Raw genomic sequence first — 13,629 nt, forward strand, 5'->3', positions numbered from 1 at the left:
GGCATGGCTGTAAGCCATGACGACAGTGCTGAGTAAAAACATACCCAACCAGGGTCTCCATAGCGCTTAACCCTGTGACACCCAGACCGACCTGGCATTTTTCCCCCTGAAAAAAGCCCAAGTCCCTCAGGGTACCAGAACAGCAGATCTGCATCCCCGGCGGACAACGGGTTCAACTGATCTGGACCAGCGTGACCAGAACCAGTCCCGTGCCCTAACCACGCCGACATGCCTACTCCAGGAGAAGGGCAGATATGCGTGTTGATCTTAACATGAAAAGAAGGCGCCACCCAGACGTTCGGACGAACCGCGCCTGGTGGCCCACCCCAAGGGCGTGAGACCCCACCACATATGTTCAGATCCAACCCGTCATCATCCCCCAGACATGAACGAGAATCCGTCGACAACCCACCCAGGTCATGGGATGTGGTCGTCGGAAGAGGAAAAACCCCCATCTCAGTTGCTTTATAAAAACGCTGTTTCAACCACAAGCAACCAAGGCGTGCCAGTCAATCGCCTGTTTACAGCGAGCTAGCACTATACGTGCGTCGGGACACACCCCCATCAATGAACAGGCTAATTAGACCCGTCATTGAATCCCCAAGGCGCCCAGGGGAACGACAAGAGGGGTGTGACACTCCCTAACTCCAACACTTCTGGAATAGAAAGAAGGAAGCATCAACAGTATGTATCCCAGTCTACACAGCCGGGGTAAAAAAATTTCACATTTTTACATCCCACCACCCTCCCATAGGAAAGAGACGGGGATCCCCAGAGAGACTTCCCACGCGAGCTGTACAGATTGAAAAGAATATATTGCACCTTGAGCCATGTAAAAAACTGGTTTTAGGGCCTCCGGGGAAGAGGCACTGAACCCATACACACTCAATAAACGAATTGAATCGAATATACATACAATAGAAAAGGACCCTTCTAGAGGGTCCACTCACTTTGACAATCTGAGGAGGAAGGCTCTGTACTCTGATGGAGGCTTCCTCACATGGAAGAAGGAGTCCGAACTCACAGAAGGCCTGAATAGGCGCTTGGTGAGGAGGAGCCCTGACCACCCCCCCTGAAAACAGATCCATCACATGGACCTGAACAGCACACGGAAGTCCTACCAACAGAGACGCGCACGGTGACGTACTCTATGGCGGGGGAATTCCTGCGGTGCACACGCCCAATATACCAGGCCGTGGGACCAGGAACTCCCTCCCCCCCCCCCCCCCCCCCCCCCCCCCCGTAACGTGCCGAACCGCCACGTGACGGGAACCTTGAAGGACAGGGGGTGTACCCCTGACCGACAGAACAATGGGGAGAGGAAAGGTTACCAGTTCACCCCTTTACGACCCCACACCCATGATACGATGTAACGACAAAAAGAGAATATGACACAGTCATAGTCAGCTCTATGAAGCGTTTCACAGCTCCACACAGCGCATGAGCTAACCTGCTATCTGATTTTTACTAAGGAAAAACACAGAATAGAGAGGGCTCTAAGAACCCCGGTCCAACATACACATGTGCTTCTGTGGCCAGTACAACCCAGTTGTAGGTCACATGACACACACAACCCATCATCACCTACAAAAAATGGCAAAAACACTCAACAGAGGAACGCCGTTTTTTTCACAATGAGAGAATACATCATTCTTGATTAGTATCGACCACAGGCCTTGCTAAGCACACATGACAGCAACCAAACCAATTTCCCTTTAGGAAATAAGTTTCTCCAGCAGATTTAGCACAACCTCAGCAATCAAGCTAAGAGTTACATCGTATCCCTACCACACAAAAGACACAATTAATGCACAACATGTCTGACAGGAGGATGAAAAAGTCCCCAGGGAACCGGGGGGGAAAACACAATCCTCCTATTTTACCCTCAATACGGCCAGTTAAAACAGGAAAACCTGTTAATGTGTGAACACACTGTTCATTGTCATTACAGTCTGAGAAAGAACATTCTTTTACTCACTTGTCACCAAGCATAGCTTCATAGGTTAGTTGCCTTAGTAGTGAGTACACGGTACACATAAACACCATGATGTTTCTCACACAACAACCAGATCATTACATCACGATTTGCACGGAGAAGCTAACTGCCAGTGACAAAAAACAGCTCACACATAACCCGCAACGTATCCTAAATGCATTGCAACAACACACGTTTTGGGAAAAAACACCGTTATTCACAATACATTTAGCAAAGTAAAACCAGAAGACGTGTTATGAGGTCTGGTCAACCCCGTTCCTACCCGGAACGCAGATCAGCGAAGTGCAGTCACAGACACCGTAGGAACACAGCCGTCCTGTGTTGTCCGAACTGGGTAGCGTCACCGCCCCAACCCGTACTACAGTCCCCCGTTGATGCAACCTTGCCGTCCAGGCTCAGGGCAGGGTCGACGAAACATCCCCTGTCAAGGATGACGTCGCGGTCAAGAGTGTAAAACATGTTAAAATCAAAGCACGTTCAACAGAATAGCATCAAGCTAACGGCGATCAGAAGCGAGCTCACGGCGGCGCGCGAGAAGCTAAGCTACCCCGCGCCAGCCATGGCCATAGCAGCAAGCTAACGTTACCTAGCGACCACGACATGCTAGCGCCGCAGCTAACAGCTGACTGGCTAATAGTAGGCCCTAAGCAGGCCATGCAGCGATCCAGCAGGCTAACGCAGCAGTTAACAGCTGACTGGCTAACCGTAAGCTATGAACATGTAAACAATGACATAACACTCACCCAGACAGGCCGCCGTTCTGAACCTCTCCTCACTTTTTAAGAGAAAAGAGAAAACAAGATGTCAACACCGCTTCACAACGGTGACTTTACCACATCCGACGGAATCAGCACAGTACCAACTGGCCTGTGTAGCTGACTTTGAACATGAATCTGCCGCTATCGCACATTACATGCACATATCCCCTCGTGAAGGAATACTCTCATTTGGATATGAAAGATGGGGCCTTAACACGGTGACAGAGAGAATCCACTCGTCCAGAACACACAGGGATCACCAGTGTCAATGGTCGCGGCCCACTAGTTAAAACTATAATGGTCTCCAGACCAAGGCCTTCTGTCGCCTAGGCGGCTAAACAAAGGACCCTAGCCTGGGGCCGGTTTCCATAAACTTTGTCAAGTAGCCCCCATAGCACTAACAGACAAGTGGAGCCCGCCAGCAAACACTACTCACCCAACCTGGAACGCACCGCTTCTCACAACAGCGGCATGTCCGACAGTTCAGCTGTGGCCTGACAGGTTTCACCCCAACAAACACAGCAAGGAACTGCAGTTGAGAAGCATGCAGCGGCGTGCTCCCAATACGAAAACCGGTGGAGGGTTTTTAGAATGATCATCATCTTCCAGACACTCCAGTACGAAGACAATATCGCCGTATTTTCTCGAAAATAGTGAGAGAGAAAATAAAGATATGATGTCAACGTATCCTTGTTTCCCAAAGCTGCTCCTAAACCTTTCTTCCATCATGGTGTCAAGTGTGGGGATCTACCGAGGCACTTCTTCCTTGTGGTGAAAGCGAGAAGGAGGAGAGCAGGTGACCACACACCTGCTTATGAAGGTAAGCTGATGAGGGGTGTGGTCAGACTAATACTGGTATTAGAGGTACATTTGTGGTTTATTCAGTACGCGTGCACGTACGCGAGATAGTGCAGTGTGATGCCAAGCTAAGCCACTAACGATACAGAACAGCCTTTTGGTCTGGCTAAATGCAGGAAGGTTTCGGCTTGAACAGACCACAAAACACCTGAGGGACTAATGAACGCTTTGCATAATAACAGCTCTCAAACTTTTCAAATAACAAATAACAGCTCTCAAACCTCTCAGGAGCGAGCTCCGTACCAGGGGCGAACTGCTCGGCCTTCTGCTCGGTTGCTCCCAATTTGTGGAATGCTCTCCCTGACCATCTGAGAACAAACACCACAGACAGATGGTTTTAAATGTGGCTTAAAAACCCAGCTTTTTAGTAGAGCCTTTTTTTTGGGACCCTTTTTCTATCTGGGGCGACAGTGGCTCGGGGAGGTAGAGCAGTCGTCTGGTAATCCGGAGGTTGCCGGTTCGATTCCCGCTCATCCCGGGCAGCGTGTCGATGTGTCCTTGAGCAAGACACTTAACCCCTAATTGCTCCCGATGAGCAGGTCGGCACCTTGCATGGTCGCCCCCGCCGTCGGTGTGTGAATGTGTGAGTGAATGGGTAAAAATGTGAGGAACAAATTGTAAAGCGCTTTGGATAAAAGCTGCTATATAAAAAAGCAGCCATTTACCATTTAAATGTTTTTTACCTGTAGCACTTTGAGATAGCCAAATGTAAAGTGCAATATAAATTAAATTGATGACTATTATTATTATTATTATTATTATTATTATTATTATTATTATTATTATTATTATTATTATTATTATTATTATTATTATTATTATTATTATTATTATATTGTATTACTATTATTATATCTCTACAGACTTGTAGAGATGATATCCGACATGCGTGAATAGCAGCGTAACGAATATAGCCTCGCCGGTTTGTATGCCTGTGTATCCAGTAAGTAACCACCTATACTTCCCCATCGGTACCGCCGACCCGCTGTGCCCACGCAGCCGCGGCGTGCGTCTGGCCGGGTTCTGTGCTTGTTGTGAGAGAAGAGGCGCCGCGGTCTATGATTTCATGCAGTCTATTACACACCTACGACAGCTCGGCTCGGCTCAGCGCCGTGGCTTTGGCCAGTGATGATCACTGAAATAGTTTTCAACACTGCTCTGTAACACACCTCTGAAAATTGTCACAAGCTGTTTCAATGACTTTCTGTTTGTCTGGATTACAGAGGAGATCCTTAAACCAATTGGCGGTGGTGCGCTCCTCTGCTCTGCTCTGCTGGGGTTTCAGCTGATGAGCTCTGTCTATTTACCACGAGAGAGAGAGGGAGGGAGAGGGAGGGAGAGAGAGAGATAGGGGCAGAGAGAGCAAGAGAGGGTGTATGGGAGAGAGAGAGATGGAGAGAGAGATATGGTGTATGGGAGAGAGAGAGATGGTGTATGGGAGATAGAGAGAGAGAGAGAGAGAGAGAGAGAGAGAGAGAGAGAGAGAGAGAGAGAGAGAGAGAGAGAGAGAGAGAGAGAGCGAGAGAGAGAGAGATAGAGGGTGTAACTGAGGGGTACAATTCCCTGACTGTATTACTAGATATGATACTTACTACCACTACCTTTGTACTTAATATTCGGCCACCCAGTACACGGCATAAATATATTATGATGAACACTGTCACGTAGATGAAACGGATCCAACACAAATGTACGAATTAGAAATAGGTCTTTATTTCTACACAGCGATGGTGTGTAGAGCAAGCACTTAATCAAATCAATCACATTTATGAATGGGAATTAGTATGCACTTTTATGGCAAGAGTATTCGTCGGTATATCAATAGAGAATGTCCAATCTCTGAAGGCGCAGGTGGTACATATACGACCTGGAATAGTTTAAGGAATAACAGCAATGATACTTTAATGATTATATACTGGACACACTAGGGGGGGTTAATCCGGTCGCTTGTAAGCCGACAGGAGTAGGAGGGGGGGGGGGGGGTAGAATCCGGCTGCCTCATCCGGCCAAGGGTATCCCAGGTGAACCCACTGTAGTGCCGTTCAATGCGCCGGCGATCCTTGGACCACAGATGAAAGCAGGTGGACTCTTTGTGGGCCGGCGTCATCCGGTCCACGGAGGAGAGACGTGAAGCGACCTCGTCTTGCAAAGCGTCTCCTCACCTTGCGTCCTCTCCAGGGGGGGGGGGTTCCAACACACGGCAGTGTCGGGGGTCTTTATCCATGGAATAATCAAAGTATACAAAGCATAATCCGTGCCTGGGAAGGCGGGCTGTCGTCGGTAGAATAATCCGGTATACAGGTCCACTCGCTCGTCGGCTCTGGGGCTCCTCGGGTGCAGCTTCACGTGGGGTCAACCACCCTGGATAAGCAGCCAGTTCTCTGCCCGAAACGATGGGGTACTGACTACGGTAGTATTCTCACCGCACGAAGCACTATATATTAACAGACTATTATTAGCTTAATAGACTACGTCCAACTCGACGATATAGTGCCAAATATGACTATTCAAATATTAATATACACGATGTCTCAATACCGATGGTAGGCGAACTTGGCCTTACTCCCACACGTGGCGTCGCGGGGAGGCTTTACGTCTGTGACTCTATTGGAGGGTAAGAAACTGGACTGAAAAGGAAGTCCTACTTTAGTAGCGCAGTATATATACGCACTATGAACAAATAGTCCCATTAGTGGTGCGGTAGTCAGATTCCTACGCGGAACTAGGACTTGTTCGTACATGTGGAGCGGTACGTTTGAACTGGGTCTGAGGGGTATGGCAGCCTGGCACCAAGGTCTCGACCAATAGTAGAATGGAGACTATTATGGGATGTTCAGTAGGCTAGAATGGATATTCAATGCATATTGTACAAGGAATATACAAGGGATATCAGGGAATATTAGAGAATATACAAATACAATTAAATATATATATATAAATAAATATATATATTCGGTTTAATCTGGCCCTTCACAACAGCCACCCCCTGATTGGTCCCAGACCTAATCAGTTAAACAGAGACAGATTAATCGCGTTGTCTATTTACACATAAGGGTTTGCTGTAGGGGTCAGTCAACTTCACAAAGTCATAGGGTTATAGGGTCATGGTCATCATCGATTGTGTCTGGGAGTCGAGGCAGTTCTATGAGCCTCGCCACGGGACGGGTGTAAGTGCGACCCTGGACGAGCACTTCAGCTGCTCGGACCTTGCCGTCGGCACCGGTGATCACTTTGCTTACGCGGCCGGCCGGCCACATAGCTCTGGGCAGTGATTGATCAATAATCATGACGACTGTTCCTTCTGTCAAATTGTCTCTGTCCTTTACCCACTTCTGGCGGGTCTGTAGAGACGGTAGGTAGTGCAGTAGGAAACTGCTCCAAAACTTGTCGGCTAATACTTGGCTGTACCTCCACATTCGTCGGCCGTTCGCTTCTTCAGGCCGGTACATTGTCTGGGGTAATGCAGGATCTAGCCGCCCCATCAGGAGTGTGTTGGGGGTAACTGGGTCGATATCCGCCACATCACTGGAGACATATCCGAGGGGCTTCGAGTTAAGTACTCCCTCAATCTCCGTGAGGACTGTCATTAGGACTTCTTCCGCCACAGTCTGGGCCCCAAGTACTGCGTACAGGGCTGTCTTTATGGAGCGCACTTCTCGTTCCCAAGTGCCACCGAAGTGGGGTGCGTTTGGGGGGTTGAATTGGAAATCAACCTGTGCTGGAGCGAGGTGGGTCTTAAGTTCTGGGCCCATAGCTTGGAAGCTCTCTCTCAGCTCTCTTTCGCCGCCTTTGAAGTTTGTCCCATGATCGGACAATAGGGTAGACGGTTTTCCTTTCCGTGATGTGAATCTACGGAAGGCCATAAGGAATGAGTCTGTGCTCATGGTCGGGAGAAGCTCGATGTGTATCGCTCTGGTGGTCATGCATTTGAATACAATACCCCACCGCTTCTCGGTTCCTCTTCCTTTCTTTATGTGCAGCGGGCCAAAGCAGTCCATACCCGTTGAGTGGAATGGCTTGTCACCGATTCGGAGGCGACATGGAGGAAGGTCAGCCATCCTTGGTATGCTGGGCTGCGCGCGCCACTTGCGGCAGTCTAGACATGTTCGCTGGAAGCGTCGTACCGCCTCTCTTCCTTGTAGGATCCAGTAACGACGTCTGATTTCCGCGAAGACTCTTTCTGCTCCTGCGTGATGTACATCCTCATCGTATTTCTTTATAATCAGCTCTGTGACCTTGTGTCGGCTGTTCAATACGATCGGGTATTTAATGTCATCCGGTAGATTGGGGGCTCTGCGTAGGCGACCACCCACTCTGATGAGGGTATGAGCGTCGCTCTCGGGGGCCAGATGAATTAATCTGCTGTCGGATGGGACGGGCTTTCCTCCCTGTAGACAGGCCAATTCATCGGGGAACGAGTCTCTCTGGGCTCGCTGCAGTAGAAGCAATTCTGCTTCCTCATAGTTAGCTGCTGACACATCAGCGGGGGACTTGCACTCCGGGTGGTACCGCAGGAATGTTCTTTGTTGTGCACTCTCTATGGACGTGCAATCGTCTATGTTAGGGTCGGTGGAGGCTACGGTGCTCAATCCACAGAACACAGACTTCTTATTTTCCACCTCCTCTGGACTTGCTTCCCTCGGGATAGGCATGGGCCACTGTCCTTCCGGGAGTCTTAGGAATGCGGGGCCGTCACTGTAGACATTGCGACGGGTGAGGTCATCCAGGGGCATCCCCCGGGTGATGACGTCAGCTGGGTTCTGTTTTGTATCAACGTAGCGCCACTCTGTTTCTCCGGTTAACTCTTCGGTTAAGTCTTGAATCTCGGTGACTCTGACTCCCACGAAGACTTTGTACTTGCATGAGTCCGATTTGATCCAGGTCTCGCTGCTGGCTGCCTTGTCCTCGGAGGAGAGGCTGCGCAGTACTTGCGGATCGCTGCTGGCCCACTGCCTGAGATCAAAGCCGCCTTTGATCAATGAGGCGCGGAGTTTAATCAGGAGAGCCTCGGCTTCTTCCTGGGTTGAAAGGCTTTGTAGACAGTTGTCTACGTAGAAGCTGTTCTTTACGCTGTGTCGGACCTCTTCGTCCGCTGCTGGGTCCTCTGCTACATGTTTCTGTAGTGCAAATGTAGCACAGCAGGGGCTGCACGTCGTTCCGAAGGGGAGGACTTCCCATTGGTAGATGGCTGGGTGCTCATCTCCTGGCTTCTCTCTCCATAGGAACCGTAACAGGGGCTTGTCCGCCTCTACTAATCTCACCTGCAGGAACATTCCTTTAATGTCCCCGCTGATGGCCACCTTTTCCTGGCGGAAGCGGAGTAGAACGCCGAGTAGGGAGGGGCCGAGTGTGGGACCGGGCAGTAACTCTTTATTCAGATTTTGGGATCCGATCTGGTAGCTGCAGTTAAATACTATGCGGTCTTTACCGTTGTGATGGACCTTGTGGTGAGGCACGTACCACGATTCAGTGGTCTGGTCAGCCTCTTTAATGTCCATCTTTGTGACGTGTCCCGCTGTGATGAGCTTCTCAATCTCAGCGCGGTATACACTCTCTTGGGCGGGGTTCTGGGCTAAGCGCCGCTCCGTGTTCAGCAGGTACCGTTCTGTGGCGTCTGTCTTGGCGTGGAAAGTAGGCATTCCTTCTCGCCGCAGGAGTGGCGTGGCGTATCTCAACACGCCGTTGACCGGGACTCTCTTGGTCCCTGTCTCGAGGAGGTGAATGGCGTAAATGTCATCTTTAGAGCGAATGTCTTTCTTTCCGTTCTTAAAGGGCATTTGTTCCAAGGTCCATAGCCGCTCTACGTGTTGCAGGAGTGCGGTTTCTCCCTCTGTGACTCGGGAGTGGAGACATCTAGTGGCTATACTTCGGTTGAGAGATTTGGCGAGCGGGCCTTGGAGAGTCCATCCCAAACGGGTCTCGACTGCTGCAGGACAGCCTCGGGGTCCGGTATGAACCCGGTCTATCGGGACAATGATGTCTGCATGGTCGGAGCCTATCAACAGGGTCGGCATAGCTTTGTCTATGAGCGGGATCGGTAACTTGCGCAGATGTACATATTTCTCCATCAGCTTGGCGACGGGGTATGTGTACCGCGACAGTCCTATTTCTTGGCTGGTGAAAGCGTCTGTAATCTGGTACCGTCGCTCAGGCTGGCCGCTTGCTGCGATAGAGAATGAGACATTCTCGCCCTTTATCGTCTTCAAATCTCGTCTTATTGTCCGAATTGTCATTTGGGTTTCGCTTCCCCGCAGCCCTAGCTGGGCCGCAGCGGAGGCGAGCAGCAGGGTCTTCTCTGACCCATCATCGAGGACGGCGTAAGTGTCCAGGACTTTATTCTGGTAGCTTAGTGTCACACGCACTACTTTTAGGAGTACTCGGGCTCCACTGCTGCTGGCGGGATCGATGTACATGACGCTCGCTTTGCGGCTGGATGGTGCGGGTGAAGGGCGCCGTCTGTTACTGTCGTGAAGTATGTCCAGATGGGCTCCATCGCACTTGGTGCACCCTTTCTTTAAGCGGCATTCGGCTGCCATGTGTGAGCGCGCACAGCGAAAACAGCGCTTGTTGGACTTTATCCATTGACTTGCTTCCTCCGCGTTCAGCTTGGGGAAGGAGTCACATTGCGCTAGCCAGTGTTCTTTCTCACAGTAGGGGCACACTATCTTCCACTTCTCCGTTCTGGAGGGGGTACTGTGGCTCCTGCTGCTCGGTACTGACTCCGATTGGTGCATCACAGTCACCGATCTTCTTCCATCATTTAGTCGTCTGGTTCCTTCTCTGGAGCCAGGGGTGCTCCGTCCGAATGTATCTAGCCGTAGGCTGCTGACTTCTCTCGCCAGGAAGTCTGCTAGATCGAGGAGGTTCGGTTCGGGGCCATTCGGGTCTCGGTGGTCCCTCTGTCGCCTAAAACGCTCCTGTCGAGCGGGCGGCAGCTTCTCCAAGATCCTTTCCACATTTGAGTTGGCGTAAAGTTCATGCCTCCCCTTCTCTCTCTGCGCTCCCAACATCCCTACCAGGGACTGCACTCTGATGGACAGGTCGTCCAGTGCTCGATTGTCTATTGCTGGGGGTAAGCGGTCGATGTGTCGGATCTCCTGGATCACGTAATCCCATATGCGCCCATACCTCTGGTCCAATGCTACCAGCGCTGCTGTGTATGGGGTGGTGGAAGTCGCGTAGGCGAGCGCTATATTATGTGCGCGGGGTACCTTTAAGTGCTTCAGTAGGATGGCGTATTTATGGCGTTCATCCAATACATCCACCAACATGGTCTCCAGACACATGCGGAGTTCTGTATACTGGGCCCGGTTCTCTTGGGTGAAGTCGGGTACCATAGGCGGGCCAATGTATGACGCTGACTGTGGATACATCGGCGAGCGTTGGGGGAGAGGCCTCCTAGGCGAGTCTCCTCCCGCTCCTTGGTATGGGCTGGTACCGGCAGTGTACCATGGCCCGCTTGTCCAGGTGCTGTTCCTCGGTGCGGGTCGTGCGTCGTGCTCACCCGTGTATAGAGTCGGGGGTCTGTAGCGCAGCTCCGCGGGAGTATAGCCTGGGCTGTACCGGACCTCCTGGTCCGGTAGAGTACTGTGCTGTCGTCGGGCGTGGTTCTCCTCCTCTTCCTCTTCGTCTTTAGTTAGGTCATCCAGTGCTTGTAGTCTCTGGTTTAGCCTCTCCACAGGATATGCTGCTCCTTCCCGGTTGCTAGGTCTCGCTTGGACCGGTGGGGGGAGGTGGTCTGTGGGGGGTATAGACCTCGTCTGTTGGTCAAGTTCAGGGTTGTTTACTCGGCTAGGGGATGCCGCCCTGGAGGTGTGTCTAGACGAGTTCCTGGAGCCTCTGGCGGAGGGAGAGGGTGTTGTCCGTCTGATCAGCTGTTCTATTAGTTGCGCTTGCTGTCTGTCGCGCTCTGCGTCCCGTAGAGCACCAGCAGCTGCTCGCTGGCTGTCTGCTCGGTCTCGGGCCACATTCTCTTCTCTCTGAATGCGTCTTAGTTCTAGACGTATATGCTCTTCTTCGCTCCGCTGCTGGATCTGCAGTCGGTCGCGTTCAGCAGCGGCGTTCAGGCTGATGAGGAAGGCCTGCTGTAGGGTCCTCTCTGCCTCGCTGGGAGAAGGCGGTTGTATAGGGGAGCCTTCCCTCGGGGTACTCCTTGCGGAGCCTTGGAGCTCTATCTCCACGGTGCTCTCCCCGTCTTCTTCCGTGCCGAGTTCTCTCTCGGTAGCGTTGTATTCCTCCCGAGACTCATCGGGGACTACTTCTTCAGTACTGGCGGGGTGTGAAGTCATGTCTGGTTCCCACTGGTCCCCACCGTGAACTTGGTCAGTTACATTAGAGCCCGTAGGGGCCTCTATGGTCGGGGTAGTCTGGGCGTTGGGGTTAGACATACTTTTACTTTCTAGTTTTACCGCGTTTACTGTTAGTAGAAGACTAGGTTGTTGACTGACAGCGTAAGCCTCTAAGTACTGAGGGAGCCGTCGTTCGCGCTGCGGGCGTTGGTTAGGAGGATCGTTTCGTGGAGTGTTCATCATAGGCCATTTCAATATTAATAACACTATATTAATATTACACTAATTACCATCCGGCTCGAAGGACCAATTGTAACTGAGGGGTACAATTCCCTGACTGTATTACTAGATATGATACTTACTACCACTACCTTTGTACTTAATATTCGGCCACCCAGTACACGGCATAAATATATTATGATGAACACTGTCACGTAGATGAAACGGATCCAACACAAATGTACGAATTAGAAATAGGTCTTTATTTCTACACAGCGATGGTGTGTAGAGCAAGCACTTAATCAAATCAATCACATTTATGAATGGGAATTAGTATGCACTTTTATGGCAAGAGTATTCGTCGGTATATCAATAGAGAATGTCCAATCTCTGAAGGCGCAGGTGGTACATATACGACCTGGAATAGTTTAAGGAATAACAGCAATGATACTTTAATGATTATATACTGGACACACTAGGGGGGGTTAATCCGGTCGCTTGTAAGCCGACAGGAGTAGGAGGGGGGGGGGGGGGTAGAATCCGGCTGCCTCATCCGGCCAAGGGTATCCCAGGTGAACCCACTGTAGTGCCGTTCAATGCGCCGGCGATCCTTGGACCACAGATGAAAGCAGGTGGACTCTTTGTGGGCCGGCGTCATCCGGTCCACGGAGGAGAGACGTGAAGCGACCTCGTCTTGCAGAGCGTCTCCTCACCTTGCGTCCTCTCCAGGGGGGGGGGGTTCCAACACACGGCAGTGTCGGGGGTCTTTATCCATGGAATAATCAAAGTATACAAAGCATAATCCGTGCCTGGGAAGGCGGGCTGTCGTCGGTAGAATAATCCGGTATACAGGTCCACTCGCTCGTCGGCTCTGGGGCTCCTCGGGTGCAGCTTCACGTGGGGTCAACCACCCTGGATAAGCAGCCAGTTCTCTGCCCGAAACGATGGGGTACTGACTACGGTAGTATTCTCACCGCACGAAGCACTATATATTAACAGACTATTATTAGCTTAATAGACTACGTCCAACTCGACGATATAGTGCCAAATATGACTATTCAAATATTAATATACACGATGTCTCAATACCGATGGTAGGCGAACTTGGCCTTACTCCCACACGTGGCGTCGCGGGGAGGCTTTACGTCTGTGACTCTATTGGAGGGTAAGAAACTGGACTGAAAAGGAAGTCCTACTTTAGTAGCGCAGTATATATACGCACTATGAACAAATAGTCCCATTAGTGGTGCGGTAGTCAGATTCCTACGCGGAACTAGGACTTGTTCGTACATGTGGAGCGGTACGTTTGAACTGGGTCTGAGGGGTATGGCAGCCTGGCACCAAGGTCTCGACCAATAGTAGAATGGAGACTATTATGGGATGTTCAGTAGGCTAGAATGGATATTCAATGCATATTGTACAAGGAATATACAAGGGATATCAGGGAATATTAGAGAATATACAAATACAATTAAATATATATATATAAATAAATATATATATTCGGTTT

At 50.6% G+C, this 13,629-nt stretch overlaps 1 protein-coding gene across 2 annotated transcripts in view; it reads left to right on the plus strand.

Moving 5' to 3' along the window:
* LOC311236853 (protein CutA homolog) overlaps positions 1–13,629 on the plus strand; it is a 50,239-nt gene that overhangs the window by 26,566 nt on the left and 10,044 nt on the right. The window lies entirely within an intron of this gene.

The sequence above is a fragment of the Notolepis coatsorum genome (assembly GCF_963971535.1).
Source record: "Notolepis coatsorum genome assembly, chromosome: 11".
NCBI classification, from domain to species: Eukaryota; Metazoa; Chordata; class Actinopteri; order Aulopiformes; family Paralepididae; genus Notolepis; species Notolepis coatsorum.